Raw genomic sequence first — 14,826 nt, forward strand, 5'->3', positions numbered from 1 at the left:
TACAGCTAAGTCTTGAAAGTTGAGTCAATTTTTGCCAGGTGCTCCATAAAGAAGGATATTTGAGGGTGTGGGAGCAGCTTAGGCATAGAGGAATAAAATATAAAGGTACTTTTAAAACATCTGGAAGCATTTCCACTTAGATGGTGGGGACGAGGGAAGTATATAGCTCAGTGAAGAGATGAGTCTAGAGAAGTAGGCAGGGACCAGAAAATGAACAGCTATGTGTGCCCTACTCAGGAGACTAGATTTTGATCTCTAAGCAATAGGGAAAAGACTTGAGTTATAGAATTATAAGATCTTATCTGATCATTATTTTAAAGAATAATTTGAAGGGGGTGTGACTGATGAAAGCCTTAAGGAGAAGAAAGTGTTGAGGAAGCCTCTTAGATTTTTAGCACGCTTGTCTAGGTGGACGGGGTATCAGTCGGGTGCGTCTGGCGTTTTTGCTGTTAGTATCTTTGCAGAAGACATCTTTGCCACAGGCATTTTCACTGCAAACATTTTGACCACATAACTAATTGGCCCTAAGGCAGTTTTGTCATAAAAGATAAAATCATGGGTTGACAGTTTGGTTTCATTTCTCCGTTGATGAATCAACCATCTTCAGCAGACTTAATGGATCGAAGCTCGTTGTTGGTTTGGTTTTTCACTTCTCCGTTGACAAAGTTCCCATTTTTTATATGATATAAAACTTAGCAGCCCTCATAATGGCCTAGACGGTGACAAGTAGGCATGATGGTCTTAAAATATAGTTAACAACTAGATATATCAGCTTAATAAAAAAGTGTGGTGATGAAACTTCCTGAAAGTGTGAAATAAGTGTGTAAAGCTAGATTACACACTATACAGGAAAATGATAACATATCAATTACAGTGATAAAGCTCAGTGACAAAGACATTATGGTGTTAGCATTTCTTCCACATTCCAATGGAACTTTGGAATGGCTATCAGCGATCATGTGAAGAACATGCCAAGAACAAACAACGATGTAGAAGGGCTTTCACAGAGCATTACAAAGCTCAGTAACGAACATACATCCTAGTATTTGGAAAACTGATACTTTTTTTTTTTTTTAGTGCAGGAAGAAATTAGCAATTATTTGTATGAATTTTTCATGTTTTATGTCTTTTATTAAAAAGGGCATTAAATCCCTCTTTTATTTTTTTGTGATTTTATCTTTTATGCCAGATTTGCCTTATGACCAATTTGTTTTGCAGTAAAGTGCTTGAGGCAAAGGTGTTTTTGGCAAAACTACCTAGAACCTTAGGTCAGTGCTCTCCAGCGAAACAGAAGCAGGGGGACTGTGGGTGTTGGTAAGTCTGATTTATGTAAGGCAGGCCAATAGGCTGGAAACCCTTAAGCAGGACCTGATGCTGCTGTTTTGAGGCTGAAGTTCTTCAGAGAAGTCTCAGTTTTGCTCTGAAGGCTTTGAAATTAATCAAACGAGGCCCACTCAGATTATCAAAGATGATCTTTTTTACTTAAAGTCAATGGGTTGCAAATGCTAATCACATCTACAAACTATCTTCTTGGCAAAAGTGTTTATTTGAATAACTAGGTAATACAGCCTCGGCAGGTTGACACATAAAACTAACCATAACAGATGGTGATACTATTAACTGACGGGGAACCAGGAGAAGCAAATATGGTGGCTTACGAGAAAAAGAATGTGTTCGGTTTTGGACATTGACAATGAAGAATCTATAGTACATCTAGGGGGGCACTGAGATACTGTTTAGTGTTTACAAATGCGTCCTGGGTTCTAATTTTAAAACCAGACTGTTTAAACCATAAGAAAGGATGAAATTACATAGGGTGGGTGAGTATATGAGAAGTAGTTGCCAATGCTCACCTATGTGAGTGAGTTAAAGGTGTGGATCGGGGATTTAAGGCAGTGAGGAAAAGTCAGGACTATGGCACCGGAGACCAAATGTTCAATCTCCATGGAGCAGTTTCTATTTATTTCCAACTAATTACTGGCGTGCATAAATGTTGGTCTATTATTGTCAGATTTTTCCATTGTTCAAAACTTGGAAAATCCAAATTAATAAGCAAAAAGATAGTTTGTTTCTTAAATTTGCCTGCAATACTGTTGAGCCCAAATTGTATCCATGAGTGTACTTTACTGGTTTGTGGGCTTCCACTAGGAGAACTTTGAAGAGGAGTGAGAACACAAGACAATGGATGGAACTGGGAACCCCAACATTTAAGGTTCAATGAGAGAATGTACCAACTGCATAATATAAGGAGTAAAATGAAGGCTTAAAATATGAAGGCTTAAAAATAACTAGAAGTTAACTGATGAATCAGTCTATGAATTGTTTTAGCAGTATTGTATAGGCAAAAGGTGGATTATACATGTTGAAGAAAGTTGAGGCTATTCTATTAAGGCCTGCCTCTTATTTGTTTGTTTGTTTGTTTGTTTGTTTGTTTGTTTGTTTTTGCATAAATGGTTTGGTAAGTTCCTTCTTACTTTTCGCTCTTGAGAACCCAATGTACACGTCTTGCTATCTTCATGGTTCTGTGCTCAGGCTGAGGAACATGGAGTTCCATGTGCTTAGAACACTTTGATCTTCCTGGTTCCTGGTTCAACCCCAGGAAATAGGTGCAAAAACTCAAATAAAGCATAAATGCAATTTATTTCTACCAATAAATCATATGTAGGTTTATATAGTGCAATTAACAAAAATAGTACATTGCAACAGTTTGTGAACACTGCCCTAAAAAGAATGCCTGTACATTCACATATTTGGTGAAAATGATTAAATAAATAAATAAAACTTGCACAAAGTACTCATTCTTCCCAAGATTCTCTGTGACCTCCAGAAAATAAGTTAATCAGAGGCCAAACTTGAAGTTTGTAGCATCTACTCATGTCACATTAAATTCAGGATTTAATCAAGTCCGTCATACCTGTACTTCCCTATGTTTGTAGAAAGATGAAAAAGTGACCAATGCAATGGAATCGTGTTTGCCTATGAATGAGGAAAAGGTGCTACTGTGTGAGTGTGTGTGTGAGTGTGTGTGTGCGCGCGTGCTTGCACATGAATGAAAAACTATTTCCTCATGGGTTTATGCCGATCAGCAGGATTCTGCAAGCTGCTTTCATGCTTCATGAACAAAGCTGCATTCTTGACAATAAACTCACGATGGCAGCCAGAAGTGACTGCTAATCCCTAAGCAGTAACTCTTCTTGGGAAATAAATGCAGAGTGTCTAGAGATTGGCCCTAATCAAAAGGGAAGGAAGGCTTCATGTAAGTTGAAAATGAACAGAATGAAGAGAAGTCTGTTGCCCATAGATATGCCCACCCTGTAACTTCAATTTCATTTCAATTCTTTGGGATTCCACTAACTGTAGATGAATAGGCGTTAACATGCTTAAGATGCAACATCCCAGAAAAGAAAAAGCAGTTATTTACACTTTAGGCTTGATTAGTTGGTTTTTCTGTTTATACCTCTTTGAGATCAGCAGGTTTGAGACGATGTGAGTTTGAAGGATGAGGAAGCTGAAGAAAAAAGGTAGTGACCATTTTGGAACTGGAGAGCCTTCAGGGAGGAAAGCGGAGCTAGGCTGCCAGCATGAAGACACCAGATTCCCGGAAGCAGGGCAGGTGCGGCTCTGGGTAAGGGTAAGGAAAGGGTTAGGAAAAAGAGGATAATGAGAACCAAGAAACTGAGGTAAAATGGTGGGCAACAAAGACAAATTTTATTTACATCCTATTGCCCCTTGACTCTCCTGTGGTTAGCCGATGAAGTGCTTTTCCTCGTGACAATTTAGCTGGCAGTTCCCAGGGCTGAAGTGGGAGGTGCTGAGGGTGAGGGAGGGGAAGTTGATCCCACCCAGAGATGCTGGGCTGAAGTGAAAATAAGGAAGAATCTAATTAAAATGTCTCAAATTAATTAAGAAACCATGGTAGTTGAGAGATGAATCATCAGACTACTGCCATGGAAATAACTTCGAACGTCCTCACCTAAGGGAGAGGAATTTTTCCTCAGATCTGGTTTCTCCATGTGGCTAAACTTACATTGAAACTGTGTATATGTGTGCATGTATAGGTGTATAAGTATAGCAGCTGAAACAGTTGAACTCTACAGTTGGTAACTTGACTTTAATTTGTCCCAGGTTATTTTTACACATGTGATGACTGCATTTGTTTCAGTTCTTGGATTTTGAATATATTTTGAATACATTTTGCTATAATCAGTATGTCAGGGAGGAGTTAAAAAACTGGTCCTCAATTATCTTCAATATTTTATATTCATATAGAGATTTACAGCACTATTTTTTTTTTACTGAAGTTAAGTTTAAGAGAACATTTAACATTTCAATCTCCACATATTCCCTGAAGAAGGCATTAGTATTTCTATTTTACAGATAAAGAAACTGAGGCTCTAAGAGGGTCAGTGATTAGGTTGGCTAAATGCAAGGACAGTGCTCACCTCTGAGCCAAAATTCTGGGCACCAGTGTCGGGACATCCTTCTGTTGTGCTTCAAGATTATTCTCTCAATTGCCGCAGAAAGGGGAGGACAACTTCCTTCTCTACACTATTTGAGCTATTTGCTCATGTAAGTTGGTCAGAGGGCATCAGGAACAGGCAGGCAATTAGTAGATAATCTTATTAAGGTATACACCATATGGAATGCCATAGAATTTGATTAACACTGAAACTATTAATATTTAAAAGAACATGGGTATTCTGACAACTTGGCTGTCCACAGGTTTTTGTAGTATCTGTAACTGAGTCCAAGCAGATTTTGTTCTCAGTTTGTTGTGAAAGAGGAAATCCTTATCAGTACCTTATAGCTCTTTGTTTTGTTCTGACAATGAAATTAAATCAAATGAAGAAAGGAGTGTGACTAAATATGATAGATAAAAATAGAAGAACTATGTGTCAGACAGGAAAACCTAAGAAGGCTTATGATATTCCTACATTGTTATTTCTCTTAGGCTTCCCAGAGTATGCTCAATTTTTGCAAAAAGTCAGGAGGCTTAGAAACCACATAGAGAAACATTCCTTGGAAAGAGGAACTCTTCAATGGTCTAAGATTACAGATCCTTGAATTGGAATGGTATGCAGTTGAGTTTTCCATTCTCAGTTCCAGGAAAAAAATGGGATTTTTTTCCCATTAAGAATACTGTTAGTTAGTTATTTTGAAGTATACAGTACATACATGGTTTTTCCCCCCCGAAACCACTAGATTTCAAAGGAGGCACATATGTGAGTATTTCAAACCTTCTCTGTTGATTTTAGATCAGACCTGCAGCTCAACTGCAGAACAAATTTCATTTTCAGCACGGAACAGAACAGAAGCAGAGGCATCCATCATATGGCTCCTAAAGTGCTTAAATTTACTATTTGTTTCTTGAGAATGTCTCGGCATTCATATTTATTATAATACAATCTACACAACAACTGCCAATAAATGTTGGAAAGCCTGAACTTTCTAGATACAGTGCAGTAATTATTCTATTCTGACAAGACTTTTCTTCAGTCTTAATAGAAGAGAGTGTTTTAATATGTAAAAAAAAATCTTAAATAGAGTAATTAAATAAAGTATAATTAAAGGACTGCCTTTTACGTCAGTTTTTCTTTCTGGTTTGCCCTACTAAGTTTGGGCTAAGTTATAGTGGGTTGCTTAAGCACTCTAAACCTTAGTTTGTTTTCCTATAAAACAGGGAAAATGTTAACAGCCTGACCAAGAACATAGAACTCCTTTGGCTGAAAATAAGAGATACCTAACTCAAAATAGCAAAAGGAATGAAAAAGAAAGTATTGACTCTTGTATGTAAGAAGTTCAGGAGTAGACCTTGCATCAGTGTCACTGGGTCCTGGTTCAGACAATGTTGTTAGGATGTAGTCGCTGCTGTGGACTGAATGTTTGTGTTCCCCCGAATTGCAATGTTGAAACCTAATCTCCAATGTGATGGTATTTGGAGGGGGAGGAGCCTTTGTGATTGGGTCATGAGGGTAGAAACCTCATAAATGTAATTAGTGCCCTTATGGAAAAGGCCCCAGAGAGCACCCTCATCCCTCCGCCATGGAAGAACACAGAGAGAAAATGGCACCTATGAATTGGGAAATGGGTCCTCACCAGACACCAAATCTGCCAGCACCTTGATCATTTGCCAGTACCTTGATCTTGGACTTTGCAGCTTCCAGAGGTGAGAGAAATCAGTTTCTGTTGTTTACAAGCCACCCATTTCATGGTACTTTGTTATAGCAGCTTGAACAGACTAAAAAGTCCGTTTCTGTGCCTCTGCTTTGCTTTCTTCTATTAGACCCAACTCTTAGGCAGGCTATCCTCCTGGGGAAGATGGCCTCCAACAACTCCAGCCTATACCCAGCTAACTTCAAAAAAAGATCTGTTTCTCAACTGTTACAACAGTAGTCCAATCATTGACTGGCAATGACTCTCAATTAGCATGACTTGGATGTTGTGTTTATCTCTGAATCATTCCTTGAAATCAGGCAGTTGTGAAGTTTGATTGGCCTCGTTAGTCCAAATGCCCACCCCATAAATTGAAGATAAAGTTGGCTCCACTCGAATGGTAGGAATTTGAGAGTAGGTGAGCTCCCCATAGAAAATCTGGGTACTGTTATGACAAGTAGAGAGAATATATAGAGTGGTTGTGATAATCAAATAAGGTAGTATGTATACATAAGATAGTACATAAAACAAAGGATTTAATTATTATGCCCAGTGTTATTTAATTAGAATATCTTAAAAACATTTTTTTTTTCATTTGTGAGAGAAACAGAGATAGCACATGTGGGGGAGAGGCAGAGAGAGGGAGAGAGAGAGAATCCCAAGCAGGCTCTGCACTCTCAGCACAGAGTCCGACGTGGGGCTTGAACTCATGAAACCATGTGATCATGACCAGAGTTGAAATGAAGAATTGGATGCTTACCCCACTGAGCCACCCAGGTGCCCCTAATTAAAATATCTTGAAAAAAGACTTTACTTTTTTCAGTAATGACGTTAGAGATTCTGCAACTTGGAGCATCTGTGTTACACATTTTTGGAGGTCTCCATTTTAGTTTATCAAATTCTTCACTGTAGTTATGTTAGCAAATTCCCATAGAACTGATTGCAAGAGAAAAAAACCATGACCAAGTATTATCTTCAGCATAAGGCTGTGACTTCCTCTAAAAGAATTAAGCGAGAATTAAGCAATTAAACCTTTGACATCCAAATGGAAAATGTGTTATGTGAGTAGAAGAGAATAGTATGATCTTCTTTTGCCATTATAAAACAAATGATAAATTCTTGGAACAGTAAGTTTGGATGGGAACACAATTTTTGACTCTTGGTAATGTATATTTATTATGTGAATACTTATCTGAAAAATAGTTCTTTGATTTTCAAGTGTTGTAGAGACTGGCTAGATGGCCATCGAGCCTAGTTCCTGTTTCTGTGCACATGTGGGGTCTGGATTTGCCAGCTCCTTTACATTGGGTTAAGACCATGTGACTTTGCCTGCTCAATTGAATGTGGGCAGTGATGATATAAACTGCTTCTCGGACTCGCCCTTAAAATATTTTGGGTTATCTTTTAGTCCTATTATCTAATGTGATGCCTTCAGAAATCACATCTTTAAGGATGGGGTTAGGTTAGATAATATTGGATGACATTAATATTAGAAGCTTGAATCCCTGAGCTAGCAGGAAATCTGCAAAGGGGAACCATCAAACCCACGTTGAAACGGTAGAGAAGTGAGTAAACTTTTACTGTAATGAGTCTCTGATTTTGCAATTGTTTATTATGACTTGTCGAATACAATAAGCAAGTCTAGAACAAAATAAAATTTCCCTAATAATAGCGTTGCTTCATTTCCAGACAAATCTACACAGCAGTACATGGATTAATGAGAGCAGCAATTGATTCAAGCTTCCCTAGACCTCAGAGGAAGTTCTCCTTATGTTTTTCACCTTCAGGATGAAGATAGTTGAAAAAAGCAATTAGCAAGTTTGGCTCCTTTATTTATTTATTTATTTATTTATTTATGTATTTAATTTTATTTTATTTATATCATGCAAACCTCCACCTTGATTCCCTATGCCACTGAATGACATTGCAATCTACCCAATTGTCCAGGCCAGAAGCTTGAGGAACTGAATTCTTAATTCTTATGTCTCTTCTACTAGGTCCTGTGGACCTTACTGATACATATTTCTCTACATTCTCATCATCACCGATCTAGTCCAAACCATCTTCATCTTTCACTTAGATTACTGAGATAAGTAATTACCAAAATTACTTGTTCTTATCCCAGTCTGCCCGTTATCCTAAATTTACTTTGCACCTAGATAAATCTTTTTCGAAAAGACCAGTCTGATTGTGTTAGCCTCCTACTGAAAATCCTTCAGGATCTCTATATGACTAAGATACTCCAAACTCCTTAGTATGGCTTACAATACTCTATGGTCTGGCTTTTGTTTCTCTCTGAGGATTAACTCTTGCCATTTCCCCCAACTCTTATAGTCCAATTAATTATTACTGTGAATAATTCTTAAGTATCTGAACTTCCAAGATAGTATTTTTGTTAAACTGACAGATTCAAGAATATTGAAAGTAAGTTATCTGCGTCTTTGGTCTCTTCATTCTATGTGCCTATCACATTTGTGGCAGAGAAAAAGGCCCATTCGCTATATGTCTCAATATCTAAAAGTTATTAATTGAACTCACAGACTGTTAAATAAAATATATTCTACCCTTCCATCTCACCAAATATATTCACACTAGCTTATATTCAGGTTTTAATTTTGAGCTCTCAGTTTCATCAGCTATATTGGAGCATGACAGTAGTGTGAAGAGAGAAGGCCACAATCAATGGAATAGAACAGAGAGTCCAGAAATAGACGGGCACAAATACAGACAACTGATCTTTGACAAAGGGGCAAATGCATTTTAGTGGAGAAAGAATCATCTTTTTCGTAAATATTGCTGGAACAATTGAACATCCTTATGCCAAAAAAGAAAATGAACTCGGGGCCACATCTTGCTTCTTATTAAAAAATTAACTCAAAATGGATTATAGATCTAAATGTAAAACCTAAAACAGTTACATTTCTAGAAGAACACATATGCAGAAATCCTTTGTGACTTTAGATTAGGCAAAGATTTGTTAGATGTGACACCAGAAGCATTATCCATAAAAGAAAAAAAAATGGATATATTAGATTTCATCTAAAGAAAATGAAAGACAAGCCATAGGCTGGGGGTAAATATTTGCAAATTAGATATCTGATAAAGAACTTCTATCAAGAGTACTTAAAGAACTCTCAAAACTCAATAATATGGAATAAACACCTCAATTTTTGAAAATGGACCAAGGTTTTCAACGAGCAGTTTACCAAAGAAGATATACAGAGCTAATAAGCATGTGAAAAGACGCTCAACATCATGAGTCATTAGAGAAATTTAAGTAAAAACCACAGTCGGATACCACTAACAACTATTACAATGGTTGAAATTTAAGGACTAATGATACCAAGGTTTGGCAAGGATATAGCGGAACAAGAATTCCCGTAAACTGCTGGTGTGAATGTAAAATGTTTGGAAGACATCTTAGCGGTTCCTTAAGAAGTTAAACATATATTGCATGCCGGCAACCCGCCGTTGTTTTATATCTCTACCCAAGAAAATTAAAAGCATATATCCATTCAGAGACCTGTGCATGAATGTTTATAGAAGTTTTATTTGCGATGGTCAAAAACTGCAAACAACTTAAAATGTCCATCTACAGGTGAATAGATAAAAAATGGAATATAATCAGCAATGACAAATAATGAAAGATTTTATGCACACAACAGCATAAAACAGTTCTTTGTCTCTATGGAAAGTACTTTACAGCTTGCCAATATTCTACATTTCCTATTGTATGGCACCATGAACCAACTGTTTGTGTCTTCCCCAAATTCAAATGTTGAAGCCCTAATTCCCAACGTGATGGTATTAGGAGGTGGGGCCTTAGAGAGGTAATTAGGTTATGAAGGGAGAGCCCTCATGAATGGGATTGGTACTTTTAAAAGCAGAGACATAAGAGACATGATCTCTCTCTCTCTCCATCATGTAAGGAGAGGGTAAAAAAGCATCCTTCTGCAAACCAGGAAGAGGATGAGCCAGGAACCAAATCAGGCAGCATGTTTTTCTTGGGCTTCCCAGCCTCCAAAACTGTGAGAATACATTTCTATAGTGTAAGCCACCCCGTCAATGGTATTTTTGTTACAGCAGTCTGAACCGACTAACATATATGGAGAGAGTCATGTCAGAATAAGGTGACTGCCATCTTGTAATGCTTATAGAAGTCTACAGCAACAGTTGGTAAACATTTTATGTAAAGGGTCAGATAGTAAATATTTTAAGCTTAGCAGCCACATGGTCTCTGTCACAAATACTCGATTCTGACCTTGTAGCACAAAAGCAGCCATAAACAATATGGCCATGGACAAAAGCAGCCATAGACAATACACAAAAAAAATGGGTGGGACATTGCTCCGACAAAACTCTATTTACAAAAACAGACAGTGGGTGGATTTAGTCCATATGATGTAGTTTGCCAAACTCTGGTCTAGACTGTTAGAACTGGTGTCTGCCTTTCAACCTTCCCTCTACTTGCTATATTGGATCTGGGTCCTATTGGCCATTTGCCGAAGCCATTGATTCCTGATCCCAGGGAGGACATCAAGGGATCTCAGCCATCTCTGTGGTGCCAAGAAGCCTGGGTACTTAAAGCTATCTCGGGACTTTTCCAGTGTCAGTAAGTAGGTTCTTTTCTCTCACAAGATGCCAAAAGCCTGTAAGAAGTGTGATGGATTAAATATGACTGCAAATTTTTTGTCTCACCATGGAGAGATGGAGTTTGTTTTCTTCTCCTTGGATCTGGGCTGGTCTTGTGACTGAGTCAACCAATAGAAATCATGAAAATGATGCTGTGCCAGTTTTACACCTGCACCTTATAAAGGTATTAGAAGCCTCTGATTTTGTACTTTTGGGAGCCCTGAACCAGTACATAAGTCATCTGCTTACTCTATGAAGAGACCCTAAAGGGAGATCATGTGGGAAATTTATGTGAAGAGCTAGAGTCCCAGAGAAGTCATGGATAGAGAGAAGTCCAGCAATACCAGCATCCAGAGCTAAGCTCAGCCTTTCAGCCATGGAGGCATCAGAGCGGACCATCCTGAATATTCTGGACAAGTCAAGCTACAGGTAACTGCAGACTCCACTAACATTAGGTGGAATAGAACAACTGCCCAGACGATCCCAGTCAACAAAGATGGTAAAGCTGTTTTAAGCTACTGAGTTTGGATAGCCCAAACAAGGAGATAAGAACATTGAATGAGACCTTTGAATGAAAGAGAGGATTAGAGTTGTGACTCTCAAAGCAGGTTCTGTAAGATGGAGATAGATGTTCATAAAACAAGAGGATCAGGGTTTTCTGTTCAGTCAAGGTTGGAAACCATTTTGTGAACCAAGATTAAATAGATTTATTTACTGAGGAGCTTCTCAGAGGTTTTAACATGTGTATTTTAATAGTAAATATTATGAAACTCTAAGAGGAGGACATAAAATTTGCCTGTGACTTTTTTTTTTTTTTAAAGATGTACTTATTCACCTCCCGAGGAAGGATTCCCAGAAGTGATGATGTCTAAGCTGTGTCCTGACCATGAAATAAAGTCTGGGAGATACTGAACAACATGGTCTCTAAGCTTATTTCCAGCTCTAAAATGTCATTATCTAGAATCCATTATGAGATGGTCTCTCTTAGTATTATTAGATCTCCAATACAAGAAGTGGAGCAAGTACATGGAGTCCCTGGTGGATATCCAAGCCTCTCAGACAGCCTTCACTCAGTTCTGCTCATTATGGATAAAGGCTTCTTCTCTGAGCCACCTAAATACTTCTGACTTCCAATCCCAATCAATGCCTTGAAATGAAAATATGGTCATTAAGGGTGGTAAAAAAAAAATCATGATTTAATGGGGTGAGACCTCAGAAAAAACTCTGTATAAACAAAGACTGTCTCACTTGGCTATCATATTTCAAAATAATATCATCTCTCCAATGACTCTGCTCCCTCACTTTGAGAACAGACTCAGTTAACTTTTTTTCTTGAATTAATAAAAATAAAAGTGAAAATAGTGTAGAGTGCACATGCAAGGGGTGGAGGGGCCAAAGGAGAGGGAAAGAGAGGATCTTAAACAGGTTCCATGCCCAGGGTGGAGCCTCACACGGGGGCTTCATGTCATGACTATGAGATCATGACATGAGGCAATATTAAGAGTCGGACACTTAACTGACTAAGCCACCCAAGCGCCCCTAAGATATCATCTTAATTGCCTACTTGACATCAAGGCACCATACTTCTTGAAATAGTTGTCCATACAGTTTGCTTTTATTCCTTCTCTTCCCACTTATCCCATAATCTACTGCAGTTTGGCTCCTTCCTGTAACTTTTAATTATTTTTTAAGAATGGTAACTTTTCCGAGGTTATTTCATCCAATCTCAAACTTTCAACTCATACCTATATACAGTATGACCAGGAGTAAGGAATGTTCCTATATCTGTACACCTGCCCATACCAAAAGCCCAGTACTCACACTCAAGGCCTATATTCCAACTGCTTATTTCCACTCGAATATCACACAGGTATAAAAAAAACCTCTCCACTCCCAATGGCAACATCAAGCCTATCCAAGTATTTATTCATTTATTCAACTAATATTTGTTGAGCACCTACTTTGGGTCAAGACTTTGGCAAGCCTGAGATTCTAACAGTGATCAGGACTTCACCGTTAGGGAGCTTCTGGTCTTGTGGTGAAGACAGATAAATAACCAAACATTTCTAGGACAAAACATGAGTTTCTATGGAATCACCGAGGAGAGAGCCTTCATTCGGTCTTGATCGCGGTGATGAGGGGTTGAAGGAAGTTGTTTTAAAGCCCTCCCAAAATAGAAAAAAAAAGTGACTATGTTGAGTCTTAAAGGATAGCGAAGGCAGATAAAGGAAAGTAGAAGAGCAGCCAGTCAGAGGAAGTACTTTGTAGGGAGACTTATAAGGGAAGAGACTAAGTCACATGCTCACGGAACAGCAAGTCATTGTGCACGGCTGGATCAGTGAATGAAGGTGGACAAGAAGCCATAGGTGAACAGTACAAGTGGAGGAAGAGTTGCCTTTACAAAACCCAAATCCATTGGCATTTTAGTGCTGTGCCACAGTTACATGCCTTGTTTTTGTGTTTTCCTTACAGATGGAATATTTTAAATACGTATGCCATGTCTCCCATAAAGTTAAACATGCTTTTACCCTGTGACCCAGCAACCCTATTTTCAGGTATTTACCCAAGAGAAAGGAAAGCATACAATGTCCACACAAAGACTTGTACAAGAATGTTTAAAGCAGCCATGTTCATCATAGCCCCAAACTGGAAAGAACCCAAATTGTCCATCAATGGGAGGATAAACAAACAAATTGTGGTATATTTGTATAATGCAACAATACTCAGTAACAAAGCAGAACAAACTACGAATACACACTACCAAGATCAACAACGTGGTTGATCCTCAAAATCATTAGGTTGAGCAAAATAAGACAGACACAGATCACACACTGTATGACCCATTTATATGAAGTCCAAGAATAGGCAAAATGCATTACGGTAAAAGAAATCAGAAAACTGTTGCTCTGAGCGTCAGGGTGATGGGAGAAGGGCAGTATAATGACTCTAAAATATGTTTTCAAACATGTGAAAGAGAAACATAAACACAAACAAGATGTGGAAAGTTTATTCAAAAAGATGATAAAGCAAAAATACTTTATTTTAACTGCAATTTGGATAGATGCTTTAGAAATTTTAGATTAAAGAAATCCTGAGAAATCAACAACTTCTGATATGGACATATATAAAGATTACTTCTTTTCACACCTATGAATTAATTTATTAAAGCACTGAGACCAGGGGTGCCTGCATGGCTCAGTTGGTTAAACCTCTGACTTTGGCTCAGGTCACGATCTCACGGTTCATGGGTTCGAGCCCCATGTCAGGCTCTGTGCTGACAGTTCAGAGCCTGGAGCCTGCTTCGGATTCTGTCGCCCTCTCTCTCTGCCCCTCCCCCGCTCATGTTCTGTGTCTCTTTCTCTCAAAAATAAGTAATAAAACATTAAAAAAAAAAAGCATCGAGGCTAAAGACAGATAAAAATTAATGGAATATGAAAGAAAATTGAGTGACAAAATCAATAGAAGTTATTTTAACATCAAGCAGTAAATAGTAATAAAAATCATTTTCAGATAAGACAAAGCAATAATTCATTAAGAGGAAGAGACAAATTTTGAATAAAAGTACTGAGTACGCTATTTATTCTTTGATAATCTAATTAACAAAGAGTAAATCACAAGAACATATTGGGAAAATATTTAAATTTCTTTCAAATTGAATATATAATACTGACACTGACGAGATGAAAATCATGTTCACAATATACTTTCACAAAGCACACCAGTGACAAACTGATTCATAAGTATCGCTAATTGAAAGACTATTTAAAATTATTCATACACAAGGAAATTTGCAATGCCCTGAAATCTCACAGCTCTTACACTTCACATATGAAAGAACTTTGATTGAGGTTTTTCTGTACTTGACGACAATCCTGAAAATTTGCTTATATAAGTATGAATGAGTTGTGAACCAGAAAGAAAATACATTTTGATCAAGCATACAGAGGAATGACTGAATTATCATTTTATTCTTTCTACAGAGAATGATATAACAAATTCTTGCCAGGGTCACTAATATGCATCAAAAGGTAGGACAGATAA

Source organism: Herpailurus yagouaroundi, unplaced genomic scaffold, assembly GCF_014898765.1.
Source record: "Herpailurus yagouaroundi ecotype Mexico unplaced genomic scaffold, PumYag 198, whole genome shotgun sequence".
In the NCBI taxonomy this organism is placed as follows: domain Eukaryota; kingdom Metazoa; phylum Chordata; class Mammalia; order Carnivora; family Felidae; genus Herpailurus; species Herpailurus yagouaroundi.